This window comes from Megalobrama amblycephala, linkage group LG15 (assembly GCF_018812025.1).
Source record: "Megalobrama amblycephala isolate DHTTF-2021 linkage group LG15, ASM1881202v1, whole genome shotgun sequence".
In the NCBI taxonomy this organism is placed as follows: domain Eukaryota; kingdom Metazoa; phylum Chordata; class Actinopteri; order Cypriniformes; family Xenocyprididae; genus Megalobrama; species Megalobrama amblycephala.
Window position 1 is genome coordinate 9,818,235 of NC_063058.1, and position 12,476 is coordinate 9,830,710.

The following is a 12,476-nucleotide window of genomic DNA, read 5'->3' on the forward strand; positions in this document are numbered from 1 at the left end:
CGGTCATTTTCGAAAAAAATACAACCGTTTATGCTTTATAAACAAAATATCGCCTTGAACGTACTTTCCGCTTCCGCATTCTTCATAACGCTTACGCTGAATGTTCTACGCCTTCCCTATTCTACTTACGGAACAAACGCGGCGCCAGTTTCGTTTTTTTCCGTAACTTGAATAGGGAAGGCGTAGGACATTCATCATAAGCGTTATGCTTATTGCATTAGTTATTCCTCATCTGGTATCGTTTAAAGCCCTTGAAGCTGCACTGAAACTGTCATTTTGACCTTCAACCTGTTGGTAGCCACTGAAATCCACTGTAAGGAGAATAATCCTGGAATGTTTTCCTCAAAAACCTTCATTTCTTTTCGACTGATGAAAGAAAAACATGAACATCTTGGATGACATGGGGGTGAGTAAATTTATCAGGAAAAGTGTATTTAAAAGTGGACTAATCCTTTAAGTTTATTACATAAGGTTAATTCAGTGTCATTTAGTTGAGTCAAGTTAACATTCTTAATTTTGTCCAAAACTATTACGTTTATTTATCCTAAAATTAATATCAAAACAAAAATTTAAATTATTAGTTTATTTAGTGAACAATTTTTGCGCTATCCAGCTCTGTGCAAAGCATGATCGGAAGGGCAAATCCTGTTCCTAGTTTCTGTTATGCTATTCAAAGTTGCCCTGACACACTAAACCGACGCTCGACAGCCGACGACCAAGTAGCACGTTCGTTCTGCGCCTGCATAAGATGAAATGCCTTTCCGTACCAGCAGGTGGCAGTAGCTGAACAGCCAATCAGAATGATTAGATGGTCCGACTGACCGATGAGCTCCGACGGCGATTCAACATGTCGAATTCGGCCGAAAAAAGCCGCCGAGGAACAACTTCAGCCGACGGAGCGGAACATACTGAGAAAACTTAGTCGGCTTTGTATTTTCCTGCCTTGACACAACTAAAATCATTTATCTCAACTCAAATGGATTAAATAAAATGGTTGAAAAGAATCATGTTGGACTAACTTAATTTACTTAAGAAAACTGAACAAGCATCAAATGTTATTTTTGGCCTACTTAACTGAAACATTTTTTTTTTTTTTCAAAACAAGAATATTGAGTTGAGCCAAATCACACCTGTTTCAAGTCAGTTTAACACAATGCAATTGTTCAATAAATAAACTGAACTTATCGTAAAATAATTTTTTTGAGTAGTATTAGAAATAGTAGAAATATTTGTATACTATACACAGTATACATACTACATACTGCAGAAATGAAACTAGTAGTTGTGATACCTTATCAGTCCTTTAGAGGGTGACAATACACCCCTCATAAACCACAAATATACCTTCATTAGTGACACTAAAGAATTTTAATTTTATTTTATTTTTTATAATGGGCCTTGTTGAATAGCCATCATGTAATGTCATCTCTCAATCACAATAGTGTCTCTCTGAATAGAGCACAAGGCTCATACCAAAATGTCTGCCAGTGTCGGCTGAGTCATTTTTCCCAGAACAAGCGTACAAAGGGCCTGTGCCTGAGATGAAACACCGAGGCCCTTCCCGCTCAGCTTTCCACAACAGCTTCTGTGATGGTGGTTCCGCAGGGAGCCATTGGAGGGCAACAACAGCCAGGTGGGATGACGTGTTAATGATGAGTGGCACTGACAACCGGGGACACATCATTCCCCTGCCACGATCTATCAGTCAATCAGACCTAAACACACAGCCAAGGATCATTTGAGCCTTGTGGCAGATCTGAGGGCAGTTTTGTTAGGTTTGGTAGGTGAAAAGTTCAGTGAGAAATTTTGTTCTCAAAGAGCTCCAACTGTTTGTCTTGTCAGGGTGAAAGAGTAAGATTTTTGTTGTGAATATATATTAGCTTTATAACAGTATTAGAGAAGCACAAACGTTTCCCAATATCCTTAGCAACCACATAACAATGCCAATCATCCACGCCAGTAGGTGTCAGTGCAAAATCCAAGACTATTGTATTATAAGCACACTTTTACAGTAGTTAAGCTACCGCAAACAAAAAGTAACTATGTTAGCTTTCCTTGTGAAAAAAAAAAAGAGTACACTTTAGCATAATTTTAAAAAGAGTAGGGTACTTATTACGGAAATAATATACACTTTAAAGCAAACTAAATGTAGCTCCATTTTAGACTGCTTTTTTGACCAACTTACATATGACTTAAAGGGTTAGTTCACCCAAAAATGAAAATTCTGTCATTAATTACTCACCCTCATGTCGTTCTACACCCATAAGACCTTCATTCATCTTCAGAACACAAATTAAGATATTTTTGATAAAATCCGATGGCTAAGTGAGGCCTGCATTGACAGCAAGTTAATTTACACTTTCAATGATACTAAAGACGTATTTAAAACAGTTCATGTGACTACAGTGGTTCAACCTTAATGTTATAAAGCGACAAGAATACTTTTTGTGTGCCAAAAAAAACGAAATAATGACTTTATTGAACAATATCTAGTGATGGGCGATTTCAAAACACTGCTTCATGAAGCTTTGAAGCTTTACGAATCTTTTGTTTCGAATCAGTGGTTCAGAGTGCGTGTCAAACTGCCAAAGTCACGTGATTTCAGTAAACAAGGCTTCGTTACGTTATAAGGGTTTCGAAATGTTTCAGAATTTCAATGGTTCACGTGACTTTGGCAGTTTGATATGCGCTCCGAACCACTGATTCGAAACAAAAGATTCGTAAAGCTTCGAGTAATTAATAACAGAATTTTCATTTTTGGGTGAACTAACCCTTTAAGTACATATTTATACATAATTTTATGATTATTTGTACTGCCGAAAGTACTGACAAGCATTTATGGTCAACTAAAATATACTTTAATGTCATTTCAGGGTTAGTAAATCTTGGGATAATTTTCATTTTAAAGTGAACCAATCCTTTAATGGTTAGTTAATAGTGTGATTTGGAGACTAAAGTGTGACCTTTTATTTTTATGAAATTTGCAAATTCCCCACAAGTTATTTTTTGGTTTTATTATTACAGCCTAAATAAAATAACTTTTTCAAATGCTGAAATGTTTAATTTTTCATAACCATAAACTTTATTTTTCAGAAATATATATAAAATTAGTCTGAGTAAACAGAATGTTTTATTTTATAGAAATGAAAACTAGTTTAAAAGCGACAAGAATGCAGTCATGCAATGTCCGTTTCAATTCAACCGGACACTGCATTCCCATAAATATCTTCGGGACAAATCCAGTTGCAACATACTGGACCTCATTCATGAAACACAAACAACAACAATAAATTTAAAGCAAGAATTTACATAAGAATGGTTTTACAAACAGTTTAAACAGAATGTGTTCTGTTTCATGAATGAGGCCCATTAAATAGACTCTGTTTTGTTCATGACACACTAAACATGACATTTACTCTGACTGTTAGCTGATGTATCAGAACTAACAAAGAAATTGAAGACTGATCTAACCTCAAATTTACTATGGTCGGACTGTTTTTAGTGTACAGTGGTGCACACAGTGTTTAGAAGTCAATACACACCCTTACTAAGATCCTGGTGTTAGATGCCTCATGTCGTCTGTGGAGCGTGTCTTGAGAAAAGACTTCTGGGGAAAAAATAGCTTGCAAACTAACAATCAGGGGTAACTAGCATAAAAGCAGGGAAGTTAGCTACATTTTTAGTAGCATGATTAGCCCAGCTGTTTTCAAAATAATGTAGCTTCAGTAGCAAGCTGTTTTGTTTCTGTTTTTTTTGTGTGTGTGTGTGTGTGTGTGTGTGTGTTTTAATACTAAACAGAAGTGTATTTTCTGTGCCCAAGTGAGCTGAAGAAATGATCAAACTGGAAAAACAGCTGGGCTAGTCATGCTGCAAAAATGTAGCTAGCATCATTGCTTTTATGCTAGTTACTCCTATTCAGCAGTTTGTAGGTTACCCCCCCCCCCCCCCCCCCTTCGCTTCTCAAGACACACTCTACAGATACACTCTTATAAAATGGTTAAAGGAGGCAACGAGTTTGAAGCTTAAGAAAGTGCACCCATCATAAACGTACTCCACATGGCTCCATCGCGACTCTCTCTCAAATCGATTCTGAGCTTAGTTTTTAAACAGCAGATGGCACTACTATACCAGTGTTAATTTTGACAGCAAATTTTGATTTAGTTTTAGTCATAGTCTTTTAACTAAAATGCCATTTAGTTTTAGTCATATTTTAGTCATTGGAAATTGTTTTAGTTTTAGTCTAGTTTTAGTCGACTAAATATCATAAGATTTGAGTCAACTAAATCTACCGCCAAAGTGGATGGTTTTTGACCATTCAAGTGCAAAAAGACACGAAAGAGCAAAATCCAGTACTTTTTTTAGGGATTTACACACTTATCATTGAGGTACTATTATAGTTTTCGTTTAAAATTTTTATTAGATTTGATTTAGTTTTTCTGCTTTCATTGTAATTTTAGTTAAAAGTTTTAGTAATTTTTTGTGTGTTTATGTCTTTTAGTTTTTGCTTTTAAATGTCTATAAGTTTTTATTTCTGTTTGTTATTTTAATACCTCAGGTTAAGCTAAAGCTTAGAAACTAGAAGTTTACATTTTTTATATATATATTTATTTTTTTATTTCAGTTAACGTTTATTTCAAGTAATGAAGATTTCTTTGGTTTTAGGTTTAGTTAACTATAATAACCCTTATACTTGTAAAATATATTGAATAATGTGTCAAATAATGTTCTTAGTCTTTCCTTCCTGTGACATAAGATACAGTAGTTTACTATGAATTAAATAGAAATTAAATTAAATACAGTTTATTGTGTAAACAAAATAACAATAATGACCAGGAAAAATAATAATTATAAACCATCCCGAAATACCCCGTGACTCTTATTCTGAAATGTCTGCACTGTAGCAGGCTGTTCATGAGGGCGATAAATATGCATTCTTACAACCGTCTAAAACATCCTACCATATAAACATTGTGTAGTAAACATTGTCATAATTCATCAACATTAGCTTATAAGCAATCGCTTGGCATAAATGTGCGCTATTCATTAATTGCAAAGCAGTTTGAAGTGCCGCTGCGCGAACCTGTAGAGGGCGCAATAGCGCCGCGTTTCCCGTGGTTAGATCAGCACGTTACACTTCAAATGTGCGTATCTTCCACACAGGACAGCAGTCCTGAAGAGATATCTTCCCAAATTGTCCCTCTCTTTCATTTTCATCTCGTTTTTATTCATTAACGAAAATTAGAGTAGATTTCAGTCATAGTTTTAGTCATTCAAAACGCATTTTTATTTAGTCATCGTCTCGTTTTCGTCCGTGAAAAAATGTCGTTGACGAAAATTATGACGAAAATTATTCGTCAACGAAATTAAAGGTCCCGTTTTTCGTGTTTTTTTGAAGCTTTGATTGTGTTTATAGTGTGCATTATAACGTGTTCATGTTTCGTGTGTAAAAAAAAACAGTATTTTTCACATAATTTACTTATCTGTATACCGCTGTTTCCACTGTCATAAAAACGGGCTGATGACTTCCTTGTTCTATGAATTCCCTTCTTCAGAAATACGTAACGAGTTCTGATTGTACCAGCGGTTCCTGTGTTGTGATTTGACAGCAGTTTAGCGCATCTTGCCCGGAAAGGTCACGCCTCTTACCATAACGTGGAGATGCATGCGCTCAGTGTTATTGTAAACATGTCTTTAATTTTACCCTATCAATTTGAGCCGGAATCAGACCCGGTGATTGGACTGCGGGATGAAAATAACAGCGCTTCGACGACATGGCGACAAACACACTCTACAAACGCAACTCTTGTGTATTCCTGTGGGCGGAGGTTAGTCAAAAAACTGTTTTAGTGACGTCATTAAAGAAGGAAGTAGAGGGATGTAGTCCAAACTGGCCGTTCGATGTAGGCGACTTCTGTTAAATAAAATATCTCGCTTGGCATTGAACTTTGAGCTTTAAAATTTTACAGATTTTATTTATACTCTAACAACAACATTACACACTAACTAAAGTTTGAAACATGGGATCACGAAGAACGGGACCTTTAACACTGTACTATACATGCTTTAGAAACACTCATTCTCTGCCTGCTTCCAGTTCCTTTACACACATCACTTAAACCTAAAATAGTCATTCATAAAGTTCAAAAAGGTTGAAGCGAATTATAAATCTCACATTATAAAAGCATTCTGAGCTGAGGTGCAAGTATATTTAACCTCTTACATGACTACGAATGCACTAGCGCTCTCCAGCACTCTTCTTTATGAGCATTTGAAAGTGTGTGGTTAAAAACTAACCTAGAGCGCCATCTGCTGTTAAAACTAAGCTCAGAATTGATTCTACAGGACAATATCAGGATCGATCCAGATTCATTGTATCAATCGAGAATCGATGTATTGTCCCAGCCCTACCACCAACCATATTCAGTTTACGAGGGAAAAGTAATGCCTCTCGCAGTTCAAAACGCTTACACTACGTCCTACACTTTGTGAAAAAGGAAGGCGGTCTGGCAGAAGCTAAATATTTAACATAATAACTTGTTAAATATGAATATTTTTCTTACACAAATGCATCGCTTCACTTCAGAAGGCCTTTATTACCCCACACACCCACCCCCCCATATACAACTAGGATGGCTTAAGGGTGAGTAAATCTTGGGGTAATTTTCATTAAAGCGAACTAATCCTTTAACTACGAATTTTGCCTCAAACTCCTAATTACCGCTTATTAAGTACTAATAAAAAGCAATATGCATGCTAATAAGCAACTAGTTAATAGTGAGAATTAGAACTTAAACTAAAGTGTTACCAAATAAAACCCAAAAATAACCATTGGAGAACATTCTGTATAAGTTCTCTTTAGGTTAAAAAAAACCTCAATGTTCTGGGAAGGTTCATTTTTGGTTATAAAAAGAACCTACAAAGAATGCTCCCAGAACATTCTTATTTGGTTCCCAAAAAAATAACCAAATGGGAACATTAAGGGAATATTCTGTGTTTGCTGGGATGCACTGCAGTCAGCTTTAAACAGACACATACACCTGCAGTGTCTCAATCTCTAGACCAATAAAGGGCCGTTCACACTCTGTGACTTGAAGTGACCAAACGACTGGCACAAAGTGGCATGAGAGACAGAGACTATTGGTATGTTGTGGGTGTTTCCAAATAATTTGTGATCAGACTTTCAGAAGCTATAAACCAGCGGCGAAAACGCCTACTAGTAATATAGCAACATGGCGGCACAAACAAGGCATTGCAGACATATACAGAGGTTACTGAGTGCATGTTACATAAATATATCGGTCCGTGCAGTGCTTCGTGAGCACTTGAGAGTGTGCGTGATGGCTGGGATGCTGACAGCTGGCAGGGTCTGCACTTGCGGCCAGCCTTTGACTAAGTAGTCCAGTTTATGTCTCATTACATGCTCCCGTTCAATACTTCCACTTCTTCCTGTGCGTATGCATGGAAGAGACGTTCGACCCTTTCGAGGGATGTTGAGGACATTCCTGCCGTTTGCTTTCTGGGAACCAGCTCAGCATCACGTTTAAAAACTTCTGTGATACAATTACATAACCACACAGTGGGAGAAAATCACAATTTTATTTCCAGGCCTAATAAGCCATAAACATGTGGATAGAGTTTGTTTCCCCAAGCTTTTTTGGGTACAAAGTATGTTTTGCTTGACTGCAGTGGAGTCATTTATTTGGGATCTAGCGGGAGGACTGAAGGCACTTCATAACCTTTTCATTCATAACTACAGCTTGTTAGAGGCAGGATTGTTTTCGTTGGAGTGAAATGTCAGCGGTGGGGCCATTAAAAGAGCATTAACAAACTGCTAATTCTGAATAACAAGCCTCAGCCTCACTGTTTTTACAGCAGTGCCTCACATTAGAGCAGTTAGAACTGATCTGAGAACAGTCTTGTGGGTTTTTTGCAATTGCTAAGGATAGATTGGGGCAGGGAGGTGCTGATCCTAGATCTTTTTTTCTGAGGAACATGCTTGCTATAAGCATTTAACAGCTATCTATTAACAGAGTCCTCAGAGAAGGGTTTAAATGCACATTAGCACAGAGATAGTAGGATTGCTTATGCAACATCTAAAATAGCTGGTTCAGTGCATTCACTCTAATATATGACATGATTTATGGAGAATAAATGCTGGATCGGACAAAACACTCAGCAACCTGCTTAATCTATGGAAATGAAGTAGCGGTTGCATCATAAGGGGCTTTCGCACCAGAGCAACCTTTTCATAGTTCCTAAAACTATTGGCTGAAGTACTTGGATTTTGCCATGTTCGCACCGCAGGAACTAGGAACTGGGAACTCCTTTTGGGGGAACTAAATTAGCTCCTACTTCAGAGTTGGGTCTAAACCAGCACTATAGGAACTATCAGTGACGTAAGTGTACATTGATTGGCCGAACGCATGTCAAACACTGGCATTTTTAAAAAGCCGTGTAAACATATTTACTTCACGAACATGGAAACCAGCGATAACGGCATTTACCTGTTGTCTGCGGGGTTGTGTTGTCTTCTCCGCCTCGATGATATGTAATACCAAAAGTTGTCACAGGAGATTTTGTCTCTTAGCCCCAATTTTTGCTCTTTCAGTCACTTAAATTATGCGTTTACATTCCATCTCCGTTATCACGAAACCCACAACAAACACAACTCCGATCACGGCATCCTCCATTCAGTTTTTAATGTTTGTAAATGCCGCACTTAAAGACGCCATTGTCGGCCACTTCATAGTTCCTATTCCCGATGCGAATGCAACCAGGAACATGGCCCGGGGGAGAAATTAGTTTTCTGGGAACTATCCTAGTGGCTAGTTCCTATAACTGAGTTTCTAGAACTATTCGGTGCGGAAGCCCCAATATATACATATAAGTACACATGTGTGCCAAGTTTCCTTTTTGTTCTGTCTTCCCTGTCTCCCTGTGACCTATAGATTTAGTATGCGTTAGTCAGTTCTTTGATTTATCATTCTGTTCACCTGTTGTCTCATTAATAAACTCATTAGTTACCTTTGTTTTCTCCATGTATTTAAACCCTGTGTTCTCATCCATTCTCTGTTCGTCTTTGTTTGAAGTGGTTTGGTTAATATTCTCTGTATTTCTCCTAATGAGTGTCATCAAAACCTTTTCAATGGATTATTCCTCATCATGCATTTACTTATTTAACCAACCCATAACAGTGTCCCTGTCAAAAATAATTTCCAATGTCCTTGGAAATATCACCAGGGTAAGACTGATGTGTTTCTCTTTACTCCAACATTCTGTTAAAAACAGGCTCCAAACAGATTAGTAATATCATCATGTGATGATGTGTGATGGTCTACGGTGTGGGCCTCAGATTGAGGTGGCCTTGGCCAGGCAGGTGAAGACAACACTTGCAGCTGAACAGCCACCTATAGCTGATGCTGAGTGAGGCCCAAGCTGAAGCAGGTGTGCGTTTAGGTACATATGTACACTTGTATTCACCCATTATAACCTGAGTGCCTTAAAAGCTAAAAGTCATACTGGAGTAATACTGTTCTCTTATTTTTTCTACTTTCTTGTTGTTGTACCCCCTTTTTTTTGGCTTCACAAAATCTAATGAGCTGCCTCACTGCTATCATCTAAAGCAGCATCCTAAGAAAATAACAAATAGTGGTCGTCAAGTCTGCCATCATAAAAATGCACATTGATTTTATAACATATAATTCTGTTTATGATGCTGTAGGATTGAAAGCCATATAGTTCATTCTTCTCCACCTTCATGTTCTCTTGTTCTTCTTTGAACATCGTTTCTCAAAAGGGTGCACTTCTTTTCTTTTTCTGGCTCTCTTCTCTGTCCTGTTCTTTTCTATAGACGGAATATTTCTCTCCCCTCAGCCTTGCCTTGTTGTTTGTCGATATGTCTCTCACTCTTTCTCTCTTTGGCCCGTCTCCTCAGGACAAAGTGCGCTTGTGTGCCAGTGACTGCGGCCCTCCACTCCTCAATGAGTTCCACTCAATGGGCACAAAGGTCTCCTGGGGGGAGCCTGGTCATAAAGCCATCACACTGGGCCCTAAATCTGCCCCGCCGCCCACCGTGGCAGGCCCTCCGTGCTGCCAATCAGAGCAGAAAGTAGACCAGCACAAAACCCTTATCACAGCAGAAAACCAGAACCCTTGGGACAGTCTGGAATGAGTCGAAAGCATCATCAATGAGCCAAAAGGGACCAGGCAGTTGAAACACAGGTCTAAGCATACTGTGCTCTGGTCTAGACAAAGGTTATTACAATAGACTTCATTAAAAGAGAAGTTGCACATCAACACACTACACTAGAGAAAACAACTTAGCTTGAATTAAATCTCAAGCACAGTGCCACTGTAGATTTGATGGTGCATTTTGCGCTTGACTGAACCATAAATTCAACACAAGCACACCTGGGGAAAAAATCAAACCTAGACACACAGACAGCACACAAACAGAAGGAAAGACGCCTATCATCATTGCCTACATTACTGTCACAGCAGTACTGTAAATCTAGTAAAGCTCAGCAATTTACAATAGACCTGACTATATTAGGTAACACCAACAAAACTCTGAAGGAGTCATATCATTATAAATTTAATTCAAATGACTAATTTCATTTATGAAAGTCATAAAGGCATAACTCCAATCCACAAGGGGGCGAGCGTGGTAGTGCAACACTGTTTGCTAACCGCCACAACCGGAAAAAGAGCAGAAGAAGAAGAGACAATCTATGCATCAACCCAAATCAAGAGCCCTGTCCAAATACCCACACTTGCGGACTTTGCACTTGACCACTTGTCTACTTACATGACGTATTTCCTGTATTTGGCTCAAGTGTTCAAGTAGGTATGAAGACTGCAAGTGTGTGTAGAACTTTTGATTACCCGATGGGACACACTTATAGTCTAGCAAAAGAATGTTTACAGAGCTTTTTTTTTTTTTTTTTTTTTTTTAAATATTATTTCCAGTGCTGTTCAGTGGTCGCTATGTAACTAACAGAAGACACAATATTAAAATTGTGGTGCTTCTTTAAGTGATAAAAAGCAGTTGCAAATGATGTACAAAATACACACAGCCTACCCATCTTTGCATCAATAAAATGTGTAACACTTTATATTTTACTACCAAATTATATGTAATATATAATTAATTTAACTTACAGTCGAATGTTTTTCTTGACATCTCGCGATTTCGGGGCATGTGAGTTCCCGAACATAATGCATGATGGGATATGCTAGCCTCAAATAGCGCTGATCAGGCTCAGGTGCTGGAACAAGAAGTTCAGTCTCTCTTGGCGAAGGAGGACATAGAGCACGTTCCTCCTCCCAAGAAGGGATTCCGGGTTCTACAGCTGGTACTTCATAGTTCCAAAGAAGGATGGGGGGTTATGTCCCATGATAGATCTACGTCAGTTAAACCGTACTCTAAAGAGGTACAGGTTCAAAATGTTGACAATTCAGCTTATCATGAACCAAATCAGATCTGAGGACTGGTTTGTCACGATAGGAAAGGACACATACCTCCACATTTCCATCTTTCCTCAACATAGGAAGTTCTTTAGGTTCGCTTTCGGGGGCAAAGCTTACCAGTATTGCGTTTTTTCTTTCAGTCTAGCATTGTCCCCTCGCACCTTCACAAAGTTCATGGATGCAGCTCTGGCTCCACTGAGATTTCAGGGCATTCTAGCCCAGTCTCAAGAGATGGCGATTCGGCATCAAGATGTCGTCTTAGCCCCCATAAGGTTCTTGCGGGTAAGACTAAACTCCAAAAAGAATATGCTTTCTCAATTTCAGAGGACAACTTTTCTAGGAGTACTTTGGGACTCGGTTACTATGCAGACGTCCTGTCGAGGCAAGGGTGAAGGACAAGGGCTGGTCTTCCCCACACACATTTTTTGTCAGTATGGTGCAGTTTCGTTCCCCATAGCACTGACATCAGTGTTCCCTCAAAAGGGAACGTCTCAGGTTATGACTGTAACCATGGCTCCCTGAGAAAGGAATGAGACACTGTGTCTCCTTGCCTAAGAGCGGCTTGCTTTAGCCTGTCAGAAGCTAAATTTGCTTTGTTCCGGGTATCCTTTATAGCTTTCTAAGGTACTGCACATTGCGTCACAGGGTGATGTTGCACCAATCAGGATTGGAAAAGTTGAGGCATTCCCACTGCGTCAACATCAGACGCTGCATCTCTTTCCCTTCTCAGGGAACCATGGTTACATTTAAGCCATTTGAGGTGACATAAAGCAGTGAAATCTAAGTTGGTGAGTTCTTCACTTTTTAATTACTCTTCCCATTAATACCAATATTTGTTCAAACTGATTTGTGGATGCAGAACCTGCATGAAAACCATAGGTGGGATTTATCGCGTGAATGGCCAGTCATAGTGCAATGGAGGCACTGACACTTCTCATGTGACTTTTCCCTATTCATTCTCAATTACCCCTGACCAAACCCACGGCACGGTCTAGGAAGACTGTTAA

General features: G+C 38.7%; 1 protein-coding gene across 2 annotated transcripts in view; it reads right to left on the bottom strand.

Moving 5' to 3' along the window:
* otud7a (OTU deubiquitinase 7A) overlaps window positions 1–12,476 on the bottom strand; it is a 106,831-nt gene that overhangs the window by 40,789 nt on the left and 53,566 nt on the right. The window lies entirely within an intron of this gene.